General features: G+C 41.6%; 1 protein-coding gene across 2 annotated transcripts in view; it reads left to right on the forward strand.

The window, feature by feature from the left end:
• fstl5 (follistatin-like 5) overlaps positions 1–24,872 on the forward strand; it is a 793,070-nt gene that overhangs the window by 609,267 nt on the left and 158,931 nt on the right. The gene's annotated exons all lie outside the window — the stretch shown is intronic.

Consider the following 24,872-nt stretch of genomic DNA (forward strand, 5'->3'; position numbering starts at 1 on the left):
CAAATAATGCTACAGCAATAATTTCAAATAATTATCATGATTATTATCAAATACTGTATATCAATTTCATTTTTATTTCAACACCTGTCAATATACACCTTTTTTAGGGACTAAATACATTTTTGTTCACAGTTCCTATTAAACCTACTGGAAACTTGGAGTGAAGAATGTAGCAGGTGCCTGGACTCTTTTGTGTACATGATGATTTGGTCTCCCTTCTTCCCTTTGATGTCCCCTTTAAGAAGCTGTAATCTTACTCACAGTCAGAGGAGACTGTTTAAAATTTGATTAGTACACTTGTATCATAATCAATATAGAGGATCTGTTGATTAGTTTGAAAATTTGATTAGTTGATTTGTAGGGTAAGCAATCTGAAGGATCTGTTGATGATTTTGCTCCTGAGTGTTACCATTAAACACCCAAGGCTGGCCAAAAGCCAAGTGTTCCGCAAGCATTTGATTCACTTTTACTAATTAGTTTCAGAAGTTAAAAAAAGTCAATGGACAGGGCTCCTTTGGTTTCTTATCCAACATTCAAGCAATGATTGTTTGTCATCCTGATGCATTAAACCATTCTGATTAAAGTGGCTTGCTTTAGTCAAGGTGACATATCCATTGTTCAGAAAGTCCACCAATAATTCAAAGGATCATTTAATGTTAGAGAATATATACAATATAAAACCTAGAATTCTTACTCTTCACAGGCACCCATGAAACAAGTTTCTTGGATGAACTGGAAGAAGTTGCCTGGGTCTGTATAAACCACTGGTTCCATCTTCCCTTACTCCACCACAAGCATTTATACATTTTATTCAATACTTTTTATTAGTCCTATTTCAGGTACTGCGATATATTGATAATATGATTGTAATTCTCAGCTACAAATCATTTTATCTCTGGTCTTAAGAAAAAGGGGGTTTTCATTCCTGGCTTCAGGGAGCCAGAAGTACATTACAGCATTTTAAGTGTTTTTATGAGGTATGTCACTGGAGCCATACAGAAAATATGGGAGCCACTGACACACAGTTAATACTAGATGGAAGATGACCAGATCATTAATTGAGTTGAATGAGGGACAAATGCTAACTGGGCCATCAAGGACAAATACATTGCTTGCCTTAAGATTATTGCATGGGATCTTTGACATTCAATATGGTAATTCAAATTTTGTTCCCACATATTCCATGGATATGAACTAAAATACAGATCAAGTTAAGTTTGTTAAATAGATCAGCTTCATATGCACTAAAAATTACTTCAGGCTAAAAGTAAGATCAGATTTTAGGAGGATCATCTGCCTTTTTTCAAGGACATAAAGAAATTTTAAATGAATTCCTTATGGCATTTTCTCGTGATTTGCAACACATCAGACAGGCCATTTTGCAAGTGGTGAGCTTTTTGCTTCAATAAAAAATACGGTGATGAGCAGGCAAGGCTAAAGAGCTTGTCATTTCTGTGGGCACATTTTGTGAAGCTTGACATTATTTAACACCTCCTTTCATCTGACCTATATCTTTGCTCTAAGTAGATAATTTTGCAATTAAAAAACAAAGAACAGACAGTAAACAGCCAGAATCTATGACAGGAAACAAGCTGTGTGCTCTCTTGAAATCCAGAATACTCTTTTTTAAGAAGAAGAATGCATTTCAAAGGTGTATATTAGTGTTGGTTTATTGTCACATTAACCAAGAAATAGTAAAAAGGCTGTCTTGCATATGTTTATCCAGATCAAATCACTACACAGTGCATTGAACTAGAATAAAGTTAAAGAAAGTAGAAGTGTAAAAACTACAGATAAGAAGTATCGTCCAGATAAATGTTAGGTGCAAGATCATAATGAGATAGATTGTGAGGCCAAGAGTCCATCTCATCATACAAGAGATCTGTTTAAGAGTCCAAAACAGCAGGTCCTTGGCTCTGGTGATACATGCTTTTAGGCTTTTGTATCTTCTGTCCAGTGGGAAAGGGGAGAAGAGGGAGAGTCTGGGTAAGTGGGGTCTTGATGATGCTGGCTTCATTACTGTGGCAGTGAGAAATACAAACGGAATCCATAAAGGAAGGGCTGAATTCTGTGTTGTGCTGACCTATGTACACAACTCTCCAGTTTCTTGTAGTCACTTGCAGAGCAGTTGCCATACCAAGCTTTGAGGCCTATAGACAGAATTTTTTTTATGGTGCATCAACAAAATTGTTGAGGATCAATGGGGACATGCCAAATTTCTTAGCTGCCTGAAGAATTGGAGGCACTGGTGAGGTTTCTTGGCCATGATATAACATGGTTGGATCAGGACAGGCTCATGATGATGTTCATACCTAGGAACCTGAAGCTCTCAACCACAACACCATTAACATAGACAGGAGAATATGCACTGTGCCCTTTCTGAAGTCAACATCCAGCTATTTTGTTCTGATGATATTGAGGAAAAGGTTGCTATCATGACGCTATGTCGCGATGCTATCTGTCTCCTTCCTGCACTTTGATTCCTCATTATTTGAGATGCGGCCCAGTACAGTGGTTTCTGTCTACAAACTTCTAGATGGAGTTAGAGTAGAACCTAGCCACACAGTCACGAGCATACAGAGAGTAAAGCAGAGAGCTGAAAACACAACCGTGTGGAGCAGCAATGTTTAGAATAACTGCAAAGGTGTTGCGGTCCATTTCTACAGATTGTCATCTGTTGTTCGGGAAATCAAGGATCCAGTTGCAGAGGGAGGTATTGACTCCCAGGGTTCTGAATTTGGTGATGAATTTGTTCGGAATAATAGTATTTTAGAAAGACTGTAGTCAATAAACAATCATATAATGTAGGTGTCTTTACTGTCCAGAAGTTCAAGAGATATGTGTAGAGTACGAGAGATGACGGATGCTGTAGGCCTTTTTCAGCAGTAGTAGTGCAGTGGGTTAAGGTTGACTGGAAGGCTGGAGTTGATGCATGGCATGACCAACCTATCAAAGTACTTCATGATAGTAGCTGTCACTGGGCATTAGTATTAAAGTGCATTATCTTGTTTTTCTTCATACTAGGATGATAGAGGTCTTCTTAAAGGGGAAGGGAACCATAGCCCTATAGTGGTGATCACATCTGTTGGCAGAAAATATACTGTCCAATTTTCATAAATAGTAAATTAAAAGAGCCCATTTTTTTCTGATATCCATTCCACCACAAACACCATTCATCAGCCTTGAGGAGAGTCAGTGAACCAGAAATGGACAACTGTGGAAACACTTTTATTTCTTGGCTCAGGCCCCATGCTAGGTCTATTTCCTGTCAGGGTCTTGTGAGGACTATAATTGGAAAAACAGTCAAACTGCCTGTGCAAGAATGATCATCGTGACTTTCCTCCAAACAGTGGAGATGAATATGAAACTGACTCCTTGGACATAAAGACCTAAGAGAACTTTGTGTCAGCTGTTCTTCAGCCTGATGCTAGGTACTCATGGCTCTTCCTATGAATGCAAATTCAGGAATATGCACAGATTACCTTTTACAGGTGGAGGCACCCAGCAAATGTAGAGGGAAAGAAAATAAGGCAAAGATTTTGAATGTCCACTACCTCATTTTTATTGTCAATCTACTGCACATATAGCTGGACTTCCTAATCGATAAGAACTAGGCCTTAGCTCATCAAGTTTACTCTACTATTCCATCATGGCTAATTCATTTTCCCTCACAACCCCATTCTCCTGCATTCACCCCATAGCCTTTTACACCCTTACTAATCAAGAATCTATCGACATGCTTTAAATATATCCAATGACAATCTCCATAGCCATCGGTGGCAAGGAATTCCAGATTCAGCACTCTCTGGCTAAAGAAGTTCCTCCTCATCTTTGTTCTAAATGCAGGTCTCTCTATCCTGAGGATGAGCCCTCTGGTCATAGATTAACCTACTATAGAAAACATCCTCTCCACATTCACTAGGCCTTTATATATTCAATAGGTTGCAGTGAAATTCTCCCTCTTTCTTTTAAACTCCAGTGAGTAATAAGCCGGAGCCATCAAAAGTTACTCATACGTTAAACATTTCACTTCTGGAATCATTCTCCTGAATCTCCTCTGGACCCATTCCAAACCCAGCAATGTCATACAGCCCAGAACTGTTCACAATTACAAGCGAAGTCTAACCAATGCCTAATAAATCATCAGCATTACATCCTTGCTTTTATATTCTAGTCTCTTGAAGTGACTGCTAACATTGCTTTTTCCTTCCCTACTACTGATTCAATCTGCAAGTTAACCCTTGGGGAATGCTGCACTAGAATTCCCAAATGCCTTTGCACCTCCAATTTCTGAATTCACTCCCTATTTAGAAAATAGTCTACTCCTTTAATCCTTCTTCCAAAGTTCATGACCATACATTTCCCATCTGTTACTTCTTTGCCTATTCTCCTAATCTGTCTAGGTCCTTCTGCAGACTCCCTGCTTTCAGAATACTATCTGTTCCTCCACCTATTTGTGTATCATCCATAAACTTGGCCACAAAGCCTTCAATTCCATCATCCATGTCATTAACATATAACGTGAGAAATAGCAGATCCAACACTCACTCCTGCAGAATACCACTATTCACCAGCAGCCATCCAGGATTGGTCCTCTTTATTGCCATTGGAACACGTGAATTCCTATAAATACTTCTCTTGCTGTCACTCTTTCATGGGTGATCTCCAGAAAATAGCCTGCCCACGGTTCAGTTATCTTGTGTTCTGCATCAGGACATAGAACAGTACAACACAGGAATATACCCTTCGGCCCACAATGTTGTGCCAAGCTAAGTGAAAATAGTAATCAAGTGGCCATCTAACTGAATCTCTTCTGCTTACACAATGTCCATATCCTTTCATTTTCCTCATATTCATGTGCCTAAAAATTCTCTTAAAAATCTCTAATGCTTCTACCTCTATCACCATCGTAAGCAGCACATTCCAGACACCCACCACTCTCTTCCCATCATTTCTCCTCTGAAATTACTCTCTCTCACCTTAAATGCATACCTTCTGATATTAGACATATCTGCCCTTGGAAAAAGATATTGCTTGTCTACTCTATCTATGGATGCCTCTCAAAATCTTATAAACTTCTATCAAGTCTCCCCTCAGCATCTGCCACTCTAGGGAAAAAACAACCCAAGTTTGTCTGACCTCTTGATGTAGTACATGCCCTCAAATCCAGGCAAACCTCACCGGCGTACCGTCACATTCAGATGTAAAAGGATTTTCATTGCTGTTTCTGTAACAGCTTTGTTTTACCAGTAAGGTGTAAGTAATCCTTGAGCTGAACCCCTGAACCTGAAGCACATGTGGACCACTCTTAGTCTATCCTCCACCCTTTGACCTGTTTGGCATGGTGACCTTACCAAAATCCAAACCATGAAGTCCTGACTTCAGCCAATGTATCTCTCTGATCATTGAGTAGGCAAGCCTCCAAACCTTCTGACAAGGCTGTGGTCTTCTTGTAAGTATCCTTTCCTACAGCTATCTTAAAACTTAAGGAGATGTGGTCACTGCTCCCTAATTATTCAAACACTAAAAGTGTGGTCACCTGGTCAGGCTCATTACCCAACATCAGGTCCAGAACAGCCCCTCCTCTTGTTGGACTACCTACATAATTGATTTGGGAAACCCACCTGGATGGACTTAACAAGCCTGGTCCCATCAAAATCCCTTGTACTCAGAAGGTCCCAGTTTATGTTAGGGAAATTGAAGTCCCCAATGACAACAATCCTGTTGTTTGTACACCTTTCTTTAATCTGCCTGCGTGTCTGATCCTCAATGTCCTGGTGGCAGTTTGTTGGGGGGGGGGGGGGGGGGGTATGTAGTACAATCCCACCAAAGCGATTTTTTCCTCCCTATTTTTGAGTTCTATCTAAGTAGGCTCAGTGGATGAGCCCTCCGTTATGGTTCAGCTGTGATATTGTCCCTCATTAGTACGGTAACTCTCCCGCCTGTTTTACCTCCTTCTCTATTTTTTCTGAAACATTGAAATCCTGGGGCATTAAGCACCCATCCCTGTCCCTGTCTCAGCCAAGTCTCTGTAATTGCCACAACATCATGCTTCCATGTATTATTTCTTCACCTTTATCCAGCATTAAAATACACACACTTCGAAATATGCATCCTATCATGTCTACTATTTTGCTCCTGCCTATTTTAACTATCCCTGGTATCTACCTTGCTCTCCAGCCTGCATCTCTCTGAACTGGTTCCTAGGGAATCACTGATTTTGGACTGTGTATGTATTGTTTGTGTCATCATGTTGCTCATTGCTAATTACCGCCTGTTGTTATGTAGTTTGTACAATATTGCAGCAACCATTTTGTTTGCAGGAGGTTGAAATTGTGCCATGCCGTTTTTGTTTAGTGGAGCACTGATTGATACGTGTGTCAAACTTCAGTTTCTCTGGTGTCACCAAAGACCTTATAATGTTTGTCAATTACATTACAGTTAAAAAAAATAAACACACAATGTACCTACAGGTTATCACTGCACCCACTATTAAGCTGATAGTACAAGTTGCAAACTGCATCTGGTCACCAGTCCTGAAGGTTTGTATTCTGCCCAGGGAGTGCTGTATGTGCTTAAGTCAAATGATATGAGTTCAGATGCAGCATGATCTGGCCTCAGACTGCATTCAACCCTTTCAATGAACAGCTTTAGGAGTCTGAAACAAGGTGACCCATAAGGTTAATCATATTTCTCAGCCTGCTCTGATGGCTAGAATGGGGAGGAAACCTTTTCAGCCCTCAGAAACCCCTGACTTTATTCTGTCCAGTCATCCTGTTCCTAGCATCATTCGTACTGCTGCAACTTCCCAGGGTTCATTACCAAAGGTGGCCAGTTGTGACCACCTACCACTTGGTTGCTCCTGAAAGGTCAATAATGTTGGAATCAGAACCATAAAATATTAATGATGTCCTTGTTTTCGGTTCAGTTGGACACTTCTTGGTGGCTGTCGTTTGTTTTGGACCTCATCTAAATGCTCCCTATCTCCATTAAAAAAGAAATCTGCTCATATTTTCTTTACTTTTCAGGTTATTGTTCCCGGTGCTTTTAATTTTTCTTACATTGACTTTTATTTATTCTCTTCCCCCTCATTGGTTCACTGTTGATAGTCCTCTGTTTGAAACCTTAAGAAACTTGATCCTCAAAGCAATCAAATGTTCAATACAGCAAGTGTACAATTTTAAACAGTTCCTTGGGCTTAAGACTGACTGCCTTTTGTTACAAGGGGGCATTGGGAGCGGACCCAAGTGCAAGACACAGACACTGAGATAGTATAAACTGAACTGTGTTTATTGAGAATTACTAGGAAGGCCAGGAATAAAGACACAATGTCAACATGGACGTAAATGCTGGATAACAAACTGGTAAAACCTGGTCTTGACTTGGAACTGGGGTTTGACTTGACTGGGAACTTGGACTTGACTGGACTAGAACACAGAGCCTGGACTGGATCACAGACTTGGACAATGAAGAGACAGAATACCCAACTCAGAGCAGCAGCAAACGGCTGGACCCACTCAGCTAGAGGGACTTGGACAACGAAAAGACAGAACCACACAATGACAGCTCGTACATATCGTTGCTCGGAGTGGCAGCAAATAGCCAGCCGTCTCAGCCGGCCATGAAAATGACAGAATTTGTACCTTACGCGAAGCAGCGGCAAAACAGCCAGCAAATCAGCTGGCCACGAAAACAACTGAGTTCGCTAAGCAGCCACAGGCACTGAGGCAACAAGAGTCCATGATTCTCAGTGACTCCGATGATGGTCCAGACTTCTTGGCAGCCCAGCACCTGAAACCATTGGCCTGGCTTCCGGTGACAAGCTTCCGGTAACTGGCTTCTGGTGACGAGCTTCTTGGTGTGAGTTTCTGATGACAGTCCAGCAAAGGAATAGCTGAACTCTGGAGCTATTTATGTTGCAGGCTGAAAAGGAGGATCAGGTGCCTCAATCAAGGCGCCCAACGGGACATGGGGAAAAAGAAATAACCGGAATGTGGAGTCCACAGACCGGACTGTGACACCTTTTGTTCCAGTTTGAATGAGGTCAATGTAGCACCCATAGTTTCTTCCATGGTAGGTGTGTAACCTCCGTACCCCCAATTTACCCCAGTTCACCTAGGGTGAACCGCCATTGCCCCGCCAATAGTGCAATACTTCGGTGTGAATGTGGTGTAATGACCCCCCCCAGTACACGCTTGCAACACAAATACTAGACAATACCCAAAAGCGAGTAAATAATTGCAACGTTATAGTTATTTCTTAGTGATGGGTTAGTAAAAACAGATAACCTAAAGGTGCCAAATCAATAAGTTTATCAGTTTGTGCACATAATATTTTAATACGTTGGAGCTCACGCCTCCAGTTCCATCCACAACGACCTTCCGAACCTTCGCCTGAACCACCGACGTCCAGTATCCATTGCACTGGAACCGCTGTCAGCTCCTCACATGTCCGTCCTCCTCACTCTCCTCCCGAGAAAGACCGCGAACTCCCACTCAGCTTACACATACAAAATATCATAACAATTCTCCATTGGTTAGTTCCCCCCTTATCTGCAGCCATAACCCAAACATTCCAGCAACAGAAACCCATTACAGCATTAAATAACATTACAGAGAAGCCATTTCATTATAACAATACTGAGAAGACATTTTGTTAGCCTGAACAGTTAACACCACGGTTACTGGTACTGAGAGTCCTACAGGTGTAAGAGGAGTTAAGTGGTTTGATGGGTGAACAATTTGGGAGTGTATGAAACTAGGCTCCATATGCTTCTGAAAGAAATGTTGTGGTACTCATTGCTGAATCTTCCTCTATTATAGGGAAGTGATTAGTCAGAATTGGTGTGGTTGCAGCATCCTTGGTTCATTTGGTTCAAGTGTCCACCTTGTAACCACTTGTTATCTGAACAACATGGGCTGCCCATTGGAGCTATCTCAGTAAAATCCGAGCCTCAGTGCTTTGAGTGACATGCTTTATATCATCCATCTTTCAGGAGCACACAGGAGGGCAGGGATTACTCCTGTAGACCACAAATTTTAGGCTATGTTTAAAAATTCTTTTCCTCAGATGACCAAAGTCTGTTTTCACTCACTAAATGTAATTGTGAATTTCATCAGTGACGTCTGTTCTTGCTGAGAGGTAGCTTCTAGGACAGGGCTTCCCAAGAATCATCATGTGTACTTACTGTTGTGTAGCTAGGACAAGTTAGTAGTGGATCATTGTACCAATGATAGAAATAAAGCTCATTCTATCAGCCACTCCAGTGAACAAATTTGAGCACAATCTTTGAACAAGCACATAAACAAATGTCTTCTCCATATGACAGCTTGACGACTCATGTTGGAGTGACATTGTTCAAGAATGGAGATGACTGATCAATTTCCATGTAGGTTAGTTACACCCTAGCAAGAAGACAGCTAGAGGTGAGATAAGTGTAGTAGTGGAGTGAAAAGATTTAGAAGAGCATTCCGCCAGTGTCACAGTCTTGACACCATTCCCTACTGAGGTTGGGTTTGTTGTGGAGTTGTTGGATAAATACACAGTTTTGCATGCTGTCATGTAGCAGATGTAAGACAAAGATAAATTTGAGCAGGCAAGCAGACTTTGGTAGGGCATTCCGCAGTCACTCTTGAGTCAAAACCTTCTGCGAAATCAGAATGGGTGTGTGCGATGATATATACTTGCATTTCTCCTGGAGTTGATACATTCTGCACGTCATGGCTGTTGTGCTTCCAATGGAATCCACAGTGTAATCCAGGGAGCTGCTCTTTGGCTATTGGAAGAAAGTAGTTGAGGAGGAGTCTGGTAACAATTTTCCATATGACGGACAGTTGGATTTGTCTCCTCTGATGCTGCTCATGGTAACAGTGTATGCAAGAGCCTTTTTTTCCCTGATCCTCCCTTTCCTTGATGTAGATGATGCTGTGAATTTGAGAGTGAAATCCAGCCCAGCAAGCTGTAAGACTTCATCAAGGGCATTGTCTGTTCTCATGGCCTTGTTTTTCAGTAAGAAAATGTCATTTTCAGCTCCTTGTTGGGCAGTGATGGCAGAAAGGATCAAGAGAGCTGTGGAGTGAACCCAAGGGCACTCTTGTCAAGAGCTGAATCATGGTGCTCCAACAAGTTTACTTTCATCAGCTGCTGAACTGCCTGTCTGTTTTTGAAAAGCTGTATTCTGATCTTAGTCTTCTCATTGGAGCCAGTTAAGTGTTTGGCCTTTAGCTGGTTGTGTAGTATATCCATGATTGAAGAATCTATGCTTGTTGTAGTAACTAGTGTTTCTGGATCTCCTGGGGTCTTTCCACCTACTATTTGTTCCTTAAACCACAGGTTTTCTCTTGGACCTTGGCATTCAAGTGTCTGTAAAACTGTTTTCTTATCCCCTGTACAACCAAGAATTCCTCATGTTTCTAATAAAAAGAATCATGTTGCGTGGCTTCTATTGAGCTTTGCATTCAGTCATGCTCTTTACATGGCAAGCAATCTTTTACATTAAGGTTGACACACAGGAGGTAGTCAGCTCTGTCATGTCAGGCCTTACTGGAATATAATATTATTTTCTGTCTTGTTCTTTTACCCAAGTATATATTGTTAAGATTAGGGAAGTAAACAATATACTACAATTTTAGCAGATACTGTAATTGTTCAGCTTCTGCTTGAATTTTTTCCTCCTTAAGAATGTTTTGGCTAACTATGTGTGTGTGTGTAGGCCTCCGTTAGTCTCGATAGACCATGGATTTGCACCTTGGAAAGTTTCCAGGGCGCAAGCCTGGGCAAGGTTTATTTTTTTATGGAAGACCGGCAGTTGCCCAAGCTGCAGGTCTCCCCTCTCCACGCCATCGATGTTGTCCAGGCATTAGGACCCATACATCTTGGCACCAGTGTCATCGCAGAGCAATGTGTGGTTAAGTGCCTTGCTCAAGGACACACACGCAAGCCTCAGCCAAGGCTCGAACAAGCGACCTTCAGATAACTAGACAAACGCCTTAACCACTTGGCCACCCGCCAACACTAACTAACTATACTGCCTATCCATAATTCATTTATAGTTTGAAGGAGTACATGTCTTGAATGAACTAAAATCTATCAATTAATAAATACTATTTAAAGTCTCTTTATTTCAGCAGCACCCCAAACATTTTCATGCACTGAAATTAATCAAAGTTTCTTCCGTCAGTTGGTGGAAAGTTTTGTTATTCAATTCTAGTTACCAACATTTCTGATGAAATGACTGGGCTGAAAGAGCGGCCACACTGAAGGAAAGTTTTGTTATTCAGTTCTAGTTACCAGCATTTCTGATGAAATGACTGGGCTGAAAGAGGGGCCACACTGAAGGAACAGCTGGGCCAACTTGACTAAGTGGCAAATGTGATCAGTCAGCATTAGGCATGTCTGTCATGTGCCAGATAGCAGAGATTGACTGTGGATGTATTGCTGGTGTTTCACTGAGTATTGTTTCATGTAACCAACCGCTCACTAGTTGCAGTGTTGTGTATATGAAGTCCCAGAAAAGTGTCAGGTGGCCTTGAGTAAACTGTATCCTCATTGTTCACATGTATCCCTTGGCCATCTTGCTCTGTGATGGACTTAATCAGGATTATAAAAGCCCTTCAGCTCATCAAGTGCACGTCACCCATTGGAAACTAATCCTCCATTAATCCCATTTTGTATTCTCCCCACGTTCTCTTCAGCTCACCCAAGAATCTACCACTCATCTAAACACGAAGGGCAATTTACACTTGTCAGTTTACCCAGTAACCCACATGTAGTTGTGATGTAGGAGGGAACTAGAGCACCCAGAGGAACCTGTCGGGCAAAAGGACAATATGCAAACTCTACACTGATAATGCCAGAGATCAGGATTAAGCTCTGTTCTCTGACTTAGCTGCATTACCATCTGTGACACTGTGCTATGGGTTAAGAACTGAGTGAGCACGCACATTTTACACTGCTGACAAGGATAGGAGTCTGAAGAATTGCAGCTGTCAATACTGGTAAAGTCATCAAGGACATAGGCAGTACGAGTCCACACAGATCACAATTAATTATGTAACACAAGCACAAGAAAGTTTGCAGATGCTGGAAATCCAAGCAGCACACACAACATGCTGGAGGAACTCAGCAGGCCAGCAGCACGTACGGAAAAGAGTACAGTTGATGTTTCAGGCCTGATGAAGGGTCTCAACCCGAAATGTTGACTGTACTCTCTTCCATAGATGCTGCCTGACCTGCTGCGTTCCTCCAGCATTTTGTGTGTGCTGCTTGGATTAATGATGCAAGTCTGAGATGAAGACTTAGCAAGATAATGCTTTCAAATCTTAGTGCAAATGAAAATGTGATTCATGACAGACCTCCCCCTTGCTCTTTGAATGGAAGGAAATGATATTTAAGAAAAATAGAAGCTTTGAAATAGAGGGTGATGGCAAACTTGCACAGAATAAATGCACACTTAAACTTTAAAGGTGACTCTGGTTAGATACAAAACAGCCTGATAATTGTGCAATGCTCGAAACTTACTTTCATGGGATAATTGATGTCCACTGAAGTACAAGAAAAGGCACAACATCATTTCAACACATTACTATCAGTGATTATGGAAAGCTATACTTCGAATTGATAATCAGACGTTAAGGTGAGATAATAAATTATTATAAATTAACTATAAAAAATCTGACCTCAGAAAATTCATAGATCATAGACTGCTAGACTGGAGAAACACACACAAAATTCTGGAGGAATTCGGTAGGTCAAGCAGCATCAATAGAGAGGAATAATCAGTCAATATTTTGGGCTGAGACCTTTCTTCAGGACTGGGCACGAAACATTGACTGTTTATTCCTCTCCATAGATGCTGCTTGACCTGCTGAGTTTCTCCAACATTGTGTGTGTGTGTGTGTGTGTGTGTGTGTGTGTGTGTGTGTGTGTGTGTGTGTGTGTGTGTGTGTGTGTGTGTGTGTGTGTGTGTGTGTGTGTGTGTGTGTGTGTGTGTGTGTGTGTGTGTGTGTGTGATGCTCTGGGTTTATAGCATCTGCAGAATCTCTTACTTTTAAGATTTGTTAGATGTTCTATTGATAAGATTATGAGAGGCATAGATAGAGTAGACAGGGAGAATCTGTTTCTCAGGGTAGAGATGTCTAATACCAGAGGGCATGCGTTGAAGGTGAGAGGGGAGGTAGGTTCAAAGGGGATGTGAAGGTTAAGTTTACTCAGAGACTGGTGGATGCCTGGAATGCGCTGCCTGGTTTGGTAGTGGAGGCAAATACCTTAGAGGCTTTTAAGAGACAATTAGGTAGGCACATGGATATGAGGAAGATGGAAGCATATGACATAGATAGATAGATAGATACTTTATTCATCCCCATGGGGAAATTCAACTTTTTTTCCAATGTCCCATACACTTGTTGTAGCAAAACTAATTACATACAATACTTAACTCAGTAAAAAATATGATATGCATCTAAATCACTATCTCAAAAAGCATTAATAATAGCTTTTAAAAAGTTCTTAAGTCCTGGCGGTAGAATTGTAAAGCCTAATGGCATTGGGGAGTATTGACCTCTTCATCCTGTCTGAGGAGCATTGTATCGATAGTAACCTGTCGCTGAAACTGCTTCTCTGTCTCTGGATGGTGCTATGTAGAGGATGTTCAGAGTTATCCATAATTGACCGTAGCCTACTCAGCGCCCTTCGCTCAGCTACCAATGTTAAACTCTCCAGTACTTTGCCCACGACAGAGCCCGCCTTCCTTACCAGCTTATTAAGACGTGAGGCGTCCCTCTTCTTAATGCTTCCTCCCCAACACGCCACCACAAAGAAGAGGGCGCTCTCCACAACTGACCTATAGAACATCTTCAGCATCTCACTACAGACATTGAATGACCTTCTTAGGAAGTACAGTCGACTCTGTGCCTTCCTGCACAAGGCATCTGTGTTGGCAGTCCAGTCTAGCTTCTCGTCTAACTGTACTCCCAGATACTTGTAGGTCTTAACCTGCTCCACACATTCTCCATTAATGATCACTGGCTCCATATGAGGCCTAGATCTCCTAAAGTCCACCACCATCTCCTTGGTCTTGGTGATATTGAGACGCAGGTAGTTTGAGTTGCACCATATCACAAAGTCCTGTATCAGTTTCCTATACTCCTCCTCCTGTCCATTCCTGACACACCCCACTATGGCCGTGTCATCAGCGAACTTCTGCACATGGCAGGACTCCGAGTTATATTGGAAGTCTGATGTGTACAGGGTGAACAGGACCGGAGAAAGTACGGTTCCCTGCGGCGCTCCTGTGCTGCTGACCACCGTGTCAGACCTACAGTCTCCCAACCGCACATACTGAGTACGCACATTGTGTAGTAGAAGGATTAGTTTTGCTTTTTTAAAATTTACTTTTCAGTTGGTTCAGCACAAAATTGTGGGCCAAAGGGCCTGTTCTATAGGTTCCATATTCTATTTTGTATGTGGAACTGATCAGAACTTCCAGTCCAAGTAACTAAGCACAGTAAAGCTGGCATTCGATTAGACATGTAAAATAACTGCATCTATGAAAATAGTCTTTAAAAGCAAGGAGCAATTTCTGCCAGTACCAAATGTTTGTGAAAAAACAGTAACTGGACCAATGACATGAGCGTGGAGGGGGATTTCCATCATTGTGATCATGATACATGAACATAAATGATACAATAAACAGATCTGGTGGAAAACTCTGCTCTCATTGCTATAGAAATCATTCGGCACAAGTGTTGATTCAGGACAGTGAGACGCTTTAATTGTCAACAGAGGGGTCACTTAATCTCTGTATGGATGGCTGTGTCCCGTGGAAGAGCAACATGACTGCAGAAAAACAAAAAAAGAGGTTTTACATAACATTTTTGGTCCAGCAGCAATGCCAGGAGCACATTTTACACACGTATGCTTACCACTATTTGTGCACAAGTGCAGTGGTTCATTTCTCACTTTCAGTCATCTCTGCTGACTTGCTTGAATATGAAGTGGAGATCCAAATGAGTCAACCTCTCCTTGTCAGTCCAAGTCCCTACCATGTGGGGATATTTGTGGTTCCAGGTTAAAGCTTCAGGGGAATTCAAAGTAAGTTTGGCCCTCAGGCCTGCAGGTGTACCAGTGTGTAAAATCCCAAGGCGCTCGTAAACCAAGCCAGCAGAAACCTTATTGCCTTGTTGGTATCTGAGGAGTGAAAAACGGAAAGAGAGTAAACCTGGGTGAAATTCTATTGTGGAGAAAAAAAAGACTACTTTTTTAAAAAAATTTCATCTATCTAATAGCTCCTGCATCCAAGCTTGTGCCAAATATAATTCCCTGCATTCCTTAGGACACAATTGGGATGGCTGAGGGGACTCCCTAACATTTGAGAAGAGAAGGCTTTCTATATATTCTGCCCAGTCTTGGTGCCTGAAGAGGACTCTGTAGTCTCTCTGCAGAGACTGAATGCAAGACATGAGAAAGCAGTTATGAGTGATTGGCCCAACTCAACCCAAGCATAGACAACAGGAACGTACAGTATGAGTCTGACTTTGGGGGAGATCTTTGTGTCTCAGCAATTGGCTTCAACCTTCTTTAAGCTGGAATGATCCCAAGCAGTAAGGTGCTGAGCTGCTGTAGCCCACCTGTTTCAATACGGTGCTTGGTGCTGAGAGTCCTCAGGGCAAGCAGGCACGAATTTTGTCACATCATCTCTGAATCAAAAGGCATAATTTCAGGCCAGGAGGTCTCCAGATATCTATTTATTTGCTCACTCCAGATCTTTCTGACTGATTGTTTGTTTTTCATGCTACTTATGGTCAAAGCCTCTGATTAGCTGTAAAATCATGTCATATTTATGACTAATCCAGCTAATTCCTATGTTTCCATTGCTATAACTGCAACAATAATTACCTCCACCGTTATCTTTATTTTACTATTACTTATATTAGAATAATAAATCAAACACAATAAACCTAACAATGCAACTGTAATAGCATTCATCATCAGGATCTTTCTTTACATGTTCTCACCCTGTTAGATTTTTATTCCTTCTTATCTGTTTCATTCTGTGTCTTACATTGCTAGTCCTTTCCTGATTCCTGGATGAATCTTATATATATGTGAATACATATATGTGGTGACATATATGTACTCTGATAATAAAATTCACTTTAAACTTTGAAGCTGTGTAGTTACATTCTCCCTGTTTGTTATCCAACAGCCTTGGCACCACAAGCACCAAGGGGAAAATTCGACAGCAAACCAAAAAGTAACAAAGCAGTCTGTGACATTATGGTTTTAATCATGTGTTAATTATGCTTGTTCAGCTTTAGAGGTTTTATTTCATTTCCATGCCAAATTAAGACTGAAGCAGATTTTGTGCCATGTTCTTAACATCCATTTCACGCTCAAATAACCAAAATACCATCAATATTTTCTTGGACATAAGTCAAACTGTCACCCGTGATAACTTGCTGAGGAATACCTTGAGATTTTAATGTTCATTTCAGAGTAAGTTGTTCACAGAGATCAAAGCATTGAGGGGGGAACCATTGGTACCCCACCCCGACTAACTGCGACAGGCATCCAGGTTTCAGTGCTCCATTTCACCCGTGTGTGATAAGCTGCCACTGTCCCTTTAAGACTGCCCATTATTGCCTGCCACATTCCTTCATGGCAAATCAGTACTTCAGGGTCTCGTGCTGAGTATTCACTGGAGTCCCATTTCTAGTTTGGCTCTTTGTTATTTTGCCTTTTGGTTTTGTTTGTGTTGTCTTATTTCTTTTGATTCTGAGTTAAAATTCTAGATGTTACTCTGCACCTGGGTTCAGCATCATCCAGCAATCTCCTGTAATAGCATGGTTGAGCCATCATGATCGCTGCAAAATATGAATGAATGTGAATTGAAGTATACTGAGGATTCCTGGTACAGCCTCCCAAGCTCCAGTCAGAATGCAGTAAGGCCGTCAATATCATCTCGCTCCTAACTGGAAGAGCCACTGCACTACGGGAGAATGATTCACCCAACTTTTCAGTGACTTTGAAGAGAGTGTTCTATCACCCCACTGGAGGACATAAAGCTCTTCAATCCTCACCAGGGGAATTGGTTTGTGGCCAGTTATTCCATTGCATTATGTACCTTGGCTGTAGAGAGCAGCTGGAATATGATAGCACTGGAACTATTCCATAAGGGATTGAGTGATGAGCTAAGGGATTCCCTTGAGGCCCAAGAGATTATTCCAAAGGGATCCTGCTCCTTGACCATCCTCTGCCCTCTCCTATTCCCTAGGCTAGGATTTCTCCTCGATTGCGCTGACCCCAGCCTCTGAGGAGCCTACGCAAATAGGCCAGACCGGGCTCTTTCAAGCTGAAAGAGTGAAGTTGGGAGGGAGAGGTGCTGCATTTACTGTGGAGAGGCCAGATATTACTGCACCTCTTGTCCTAAGTTTCCAGGAAACTCCTAGGACTACCCAGTGTAGTGAGGGCTGTGATGGTTGCTAGCCTCACACCAAGTTCAGCTCCCTCCAGTGTGGTCTCTCATGGGGAGACCAAAAGCATTTCCTAAATGCATTTATTGACTCCAGTACAGTAGGACTATATTTTTTTTTAGACCTTAGACTGGCCAGAAGATTAAAAAATCCCCTATTTCAGTCTCAGCCAATGGCCCATTGCCTTGGCCCTGGTTGGGAGACCTTTGACGTTGAGGCAGATCAACCATCAAATGTCCCCACTTAAGCTCAAGGTTGGCCAGCATATGGAATCAGTCCTGCTCCATCTCATTCACTTCCCCAAAAGTACACTCATTCTGAGTCATCCCTGGCTGTCATTGTGCAGTCTAAGAGTCTATTAGTGTCATTCTGGGCTGGGCTCCTGAAATACCCCCTGAGACAGCCCCCAAGACTCTTACCACCCAGGATCAAAAAAAATTGAAAACCGGATGACTTCTCTTCATACCTAACGAGGAAGAGACGCCTTCAACTATAATTCCCAGCTCTGGAGTGGTGGCATCTATCTGCAGAAACATTGACTTGATAGAGAGTGCACCAAGCCGAAGAGCAACATGGGACAGACTGGGGTAAAGACCCTCCCCAATGCATCTTTGTTCCCAATCCTGCTCGTTTAGAGGTGCTCAACTGGGGGCATCTAGGAGTTTGTCAGGGACATCACTGGAGGCGAGATGTGACTGAAGATATCCGGGGATACGTCTTAGTGTGATGTCTGCAGATGAAAGAAAGATCCCTGAGCACAGCTCAAGGTCTGCTTTAGCCTCTCCCCATCCCTCTTCACCCTTGGTCTCACACTTCTATGGACTTTATTACCCCAAGATGCCGGAAGACCAGTGACACCATTATCATGGTATCGTAGATCAATTCTCCAAGCCCTACCACTTCGTATTCCTTCCCAAGCTACCTTCCCTTCCCCTTTAGATTCCACCAAGTTTATGTTGCAGCATGTCTTCAGGATTCATGGTTTCCCCAGGTGTCATCTCCGACCATAGCCCCCAGTTTCCCTGTAGGTTTTGGAAGGCTTTTTGTGAGTTTTTTGGGGTCTCTGCCAGTCTGTTGTCTGGGTTCCATTGCAGACCAATGCACAAATGGAGAGGGTCAACCAGGACCTAAAGAGAGCACTCTGCTGTTTAGATTTGTTGAACCCTACCACTTGGAGTGGCAATCTGTTCTGGGTGGAGCTTCCTCACAACACACTTTAGCATTCATCTATTGTGATGTCCCCTTTCAAATGACAATTTGTGTACCATCCTCTCCTGTTCCTGGAACAAGAAGCAGAGGTGGGGGTTCCATCAGTGGACCAACTGGGCCAGAGGTGTTGCCAGAAATGGGTTAAGGTGAGTGAGATGTTGTTGGCCAATTCGTGGTCTGGCTCTCAACTAGACATCTCCCCATCTAGGTTGAATCCAGAGAATTGGACCCTTGCTACGATGGTTCATTCAAAATCCTGCAACGTGCCAACCCAATTACCAATCATCTCCAACTCCTGAGCACCTTACAATTCACATCCCACCTCAAGCCCTTGAGTGCCAGCCCCTTGGCTCTGGTTCCCAAATGATCTCCTCCTCCCAGAAATGTTGAGGGACAACCCACCTACACAGTCTGGCAACTTTTGGACACTGACATAGTTTGAGGTAAAAGGCAGTACCTCATCAGTTAGGAAGGATATAGCCCAGATGAAAGAAACTGGATTCCTTCATGGGACATCCTAGATGCTAGCTTGATAGAGGAATTTCAGCAGCACCATCCTGGTCACCCTGGGCCATCAGGATTCAACTGTAATTGGTGGGTGGGGTCTGTCATGATCCCAACTGAACAGCGGCCGGCATCCAAATTTCGGTGCTCCCATTCCCTGAGGTATGATTAGCTGCTGCTGTCCGTTTAAGACTCAGACTGCTAATTATTCATTCCTTCATGGAGAGTCAGTGCATAAAGGCCTCATGCTGAGTACTCAGTGCTCAATCGTAGAAGTTCCAGTACCACTGCTTGTGATTTCATTCTTGGATTTAATTTGTTTGTTTTGAGTCTGAGTCTGTGTGCATTCTATACCTCACTCAGCACTTGCGTTCACCACCATCCAGAGCTCTCTGTAAGACAGTCCAGCTTGTTATACTCCAAACCTTCTCCAAATGCTCTCATTTCAGTCACGTATCCAACTCCCTTTTGAACACTATAATTGAGGCTGTCTCTATTTCTTGCCGAGGAACTGACTTCCAAATCCTACCCACTTGCTTCGTTTAAAAAAAAATTTCGTCATGTCAGTTTGTTTTTCTTTTGCGTTGATCCTTCCACCAAGGGAACAGACTCTACTTCATGATTTTAATTATCTATGTCAGTTCTCCTCTTATCCTCCTCTGTTTTCTAGCCTATCCACAGGTCTAAAGTCATTTATTACTAGAATCCACTTTAGTAAATCTCTTCTTTACCCTCCTTAACGTGTGGTTTCCACAATTGTCACTCCACATGTAGCTCATGTACTCACACAAGTGCCGAGTGTGGTGTAGAATGCACACAGACTCAGACTCAAAACAAACAAATTAAATCCAAGAACGAAATCACAAGCAGTGGTACTGGAATATCTGTTTATAAAGCACACCATCACATGTCCATATGCCACCTTAATCTCTTTTCTAATCTGCCCTGCAGTCTTCAATGAACCATTCACATATACCCCCTAATCTCTCCATCTGTGTACCCCTTATACAATTATAACCCCTCCTTTATATTGCATCTCATGATAATGTAACATTCTGCGAAGAAGCCAAGGTTAACATCACATTTGCTATAATCAACTTAACTGGCAGAGCGCAGTTATGCTCCTAAATGGCATGTTAATAAGTATTTTGCATTTTGCAGAATTAAATTTCATCTTTAACCTATCACTGCCCTCCACTCCCTGTATATGTCATTTGAGCACTGAAATGGCTTAGTGAGTGTTGACTAACTTTCAGAGATTCTGCAGTTCATGTTTTATGTAGTATTTTCCACGTTTCTTTTATTTTTTGCACAAGTCGTTCTTTTTTTGCACATTGTATGTCTGATAGTCTTTGTTGTGTGTGTGTTTTTTTGGATTCTATTGTGTTTCTTTGAACTTTGAACATTGAATTGACCATTTGCCCCATTCAATGTTTTTCACCATGCTTTTTAAAACTTTGACCTTCATTCAATGTTTCATGATTCTCTACATTTCTGGTAATTGGAGTCAGACTGCCTGTCAATGGTGCAGAGGTCAAAAGGTCAGAGAGCTTCAAGTTTCTGGGAGTGAACTTCACCAATAGACAATTCTAATTCATCCACGTAGATACCATGGCCACGAGAGCGCACCAATGCTTTTACCTCCTCAGGAGGCAAAAGAAAATTTGGCATGTCCTCTCTGACCATGATCAAACTTTATTGATGCATCTTATCTAGATGCACTAAAGAGGGCATCCTATCTGCAAAGTGGCTCAATATAGCAATTGCTCTGCCAGTGACCGCAAGAAAGAAACTGCAGCGAATTGTGGACACAATGATGGAAATTTGCTCCCCTCCATGGACTCCGTTTGCACTTCTTGCTGCCTTGGTAAAGCAGCTTGCATTATCAACAACCCCACCTGCCACTGACATTCTGTCTTGTTCCCTCTCCCATCGGGCGGTAGATACAAAAGCCTGAAAGCACGTACCACCAGGCTCAAGGGAAGCTTCTATCCTGCTGTTAAAAGGCTACAAAACAATTCCCTAGTATGGATAAGAATGGGCTCTTGACTTCACGATGTACATCATTATGATCTTGCATCTATGGTCTACCTGTGATGCACGTTCTCTGCAACCATAAAACTTTATTCTGCATTCTGTTATTGTTTTACCTTGTACTGCCTCAATGCACTGCTTTAATTATTGATCTGTACGAACAATATTTTTGACAGTACCTCAGTACATGTAACAATAAACCAATATACTTTTGCTCCAAACTGTTGTTTCTGTAACCTGCTCCACCTATACTTAAATCCCATAACTACCAGTCAATCAGTTTATCCCTACAGTCCTGGCATATCAGGATAAATCTCATGGGTGCCAGTTTGACTTGTGTTCAAGAAAATATTAATGCTGTTTTGGTTGGTTGAACATTAAATGGATGTTATGAACATGAACAGGAATGTAACACTTGCAATTTTCCAGTCCTTGAGTGCTTTCCTTGAATTTATAGATGGTGAGAATATTACGCTTAGGATATCTGTAATTTACTTCCTTCTTTCCCCAGGCAAACTAAAATGTATCCTATTTGAACCGACTAATTTGTCCACTTTTAGTGCAGCTAGCTGCTCATATACCTCTCCCATCAATTTTAACCTGTCCGTGTCTTAATACATCTTCTTCCACTGCAAGTAGATCATCATTTTCTTTATGATTTGACATGAATTGGGATAAAATTGTATTGGGATCCGGTTGAAGATTTTTTAAGGCATTGTGAATTGTAGTGTGTGGATAACAAAAATAGTTGATGTGATCTTTGAAAATGCAACAGCAACCCTTTAATAAAAGGGTACAATGTTTTAGAAAAGGCTCTAAGTTATAAAGTGGTACTGTAAGTTCCAAGAGCACAACTGTAAGACTAGAAGATACAGGAGCAAAATTAAGCTACTTGGCCCATCAAGTCTGCTCCATCATTCAATCATGGTTGATGCATTTTTCCCCTCATCCCCATTCCCTGGTCTTCTCCCCGTAATCTTTGATGCCATGTCCAATCAAGAACCTATCAATCTTTACCTTAAGTATACCCAATGACCTAGCCTTCACAGCAACCTGTGGTAACAAATTCCACAAATTCACCACCCTCTGGCTAAAGAGAATTTCTCCACACCTGTTTTAACTGGATGTCTCCTCTATTCTGAAGCTGTGTCTTCTTGTCCTAGACTCCCCACTATGGGAAACATCCTTTCCACATCTATTCTGTCTAGGTCTTTCAACATTAAAAAGGTTTCAATGAGATCCCCGCTCATCCTTCTAAAGTCCAGTGAGTACAGACCCAGAGCCATCAAACATTCCTTGTATGGTAACCCTTTCATTCCCAGAACCATTCCATTAAACCTCCTCTGAACCTTCTCCAATGCTAGTGCATCTTTTTTTTTAGGTGAGGAGCCCAAAACTGTTCACAATACTCATGGTGAGACCTCACCAGGGCCTTATAAAGCCTCAGCATCACATCAATGCTCATGTATTCTAGACCTTTTGAAATGAATGCTAACATTAATTTCAAGTCCTTGTATATTTCAAGCTCTTTAATATAAAAGAAAGTCTTGTATTTATACAAAGTCTTTCAAATCATTTTCAGAACTTACCAAAGCACTTTATATTCATTGAAATATCTCTTCGGGTGTGTTGTGCCCAGTTGTAATGTAGAAAATACAAGTCAATTGTACACACAAAATGCAGGAGGAGCTCAGCATGTCAGGCAACATTTATGGAAATGAATAAACAGTCAACATTTTGGGCTGTGACCCTTCTTCAGGACTGAAAAGGAAAGAAGACACCAGAATAAAAAGCTGGTGGAAAGGGAAAGGAGGCTAGATGGAAAGTGATAGGTGAAGCCAGGTGGGTGGGAAATGACAAGGGCTGGAGAAGAAGGAATCTGATAGGAGAGGAGAGTGGACCATAGGGAAAGGGACCCAGAGTGAAGTCATAAGCAGGTGTGAAGAGGTAAAAGGTCAGAGTGGAGTAAAGGGGATGGGTGTGTTTTTTACCAGAAAGTAAAATATCAAGTCCTATAAATAGCCCTACGATAATGCTCAGATGACCAAGTTAGTAATATTGGTTGAGAAATTAGGAACAGACTGAACACCATGAAGAATTCCTTGAAAAGATTTTGGGAAATCATCCAGAGAGTGGTGAACCTGTAAAACATTCCACCACAAATCGTAGTGGAAGCCTTCATGCTGGATGTATTTAAGAATGAGATAGATTTCTAGACAGAAAAACATTAAAGTGGTAGGGAAAAATATTGCAAATATGATATCAAGATAAAAGATAAGCAATGATCTCATTGAATGATAGAGCAGGTTTGAGGAATTGCTGACCTATTCCTTTTCTCTATGTTTCTATATTTTTCAAAAAGTAAAAATGAAAAGTTAAACTAAAAAGATATTGTTCACTTGGGCAGAATGAGTTAAAGTTCAAAGTACATTTATGATCAAAGGAAACATATCACCACGTACAATACTGAGATTTACTTTCTTGCAAGCATACTCAATAAATCTATAATAGAATAATAACCATAATAGAATCAATGAAAGACCAGATCAACTGGGTGTATAACCAGAGTGCAAAAGACAACAATCTGTGCCAATACAAAAGAAATAATAATAATAATAATAATAAATAAATAAAGAAGCAATAAATATCAAGAACATCAGATGAATAGTCCTTGAAATTGAGTCCGCAGATTGTGAAAACATTTCAATGATGGGGCAAGTGAAATTGAGTGAAGTTGTCTCAATTTGTTCAAGAGCCTGATGGTTGAGGGGGTAATAATTCTTGCTGAACCTGGTGGTGTGAGTCCTGAGACTCCTGTACCTTCTTCCTGATTGCAGCAGTGAAAAGAGAGCATGATTCTTGATGATGGATGCTGCTTTCCTGCAACAATGCTCCGTGTAGATGTGCTCATGGTTGGGAGGGCTTTACCCATAATGGACTGGGCTGTATCCACTACTTTTTCATGATTTTCTTTTCAAGGGCTTTGGTGTTTCCATACCAAGCTGTGATACAGCCAGTCAATATATTCTCCACCATACATCTATAGAAATTTGTTAAAGTTTTAGGTGTCAAATTGAATTTTCACAAACTCCTAAGGAAGTAGAGACACTGCCATGCTTTCTTCATAATTGTGCTTATGGACTGGGCCCATGACAAGTCCTCTGAAATGCCAACACCGAGGAACGTAAAGTTGCTGACCCTCTCCAACTCTGATCATCTGATAGTTCCTCTTCCTGAAGTCCTCCGTCTTGCTTACATTGAGTAAGAGGTTGTGTTGTGGCACCACTCAGTCAGATTTTCAATCTCCCTCCTGTATGCTGACTCATCACCACTTTTGAGTCAACGGTGGTGTCTTCAGCAAACTTGAATATGGCATTGGAGCCATGCTTAGCCACACAGTCGTAAGTGTTCACCTGTTCTGATGGTGATTGTGGAGGGAATGCTCTTGTTTAGCTCAATGCAATCAAAATGACTTTTTGTCGTGCATATGTATAAAATGTGCTTATTAAAGTTATTTTTATAATAGCATCACAGCTACACCAAAATAATTTATCTGTTAATTTCTTATGATTTTGCTATCACAATATGCAAGCCAGATCTTACTGAATTATATCAAATGAATTTGGCATTATACAAATACTTGTATTTTGTATA

Source organism: Hemitrygon akajei, chromosome 4, assembly GCF_048418815.1.
Source record: "Hemitrygon akajei chromosome 4, sHemAka1.3, whole genome shotgun sequence".
Classification (NCBI taxonomy): domain Eukaryota; kingdom Metazoa; phylum Chordata; class Chondrichthyes; order Myliobatiformes; family Dasyatidae; genus Hemitrygon; species Hemitrygon akajei.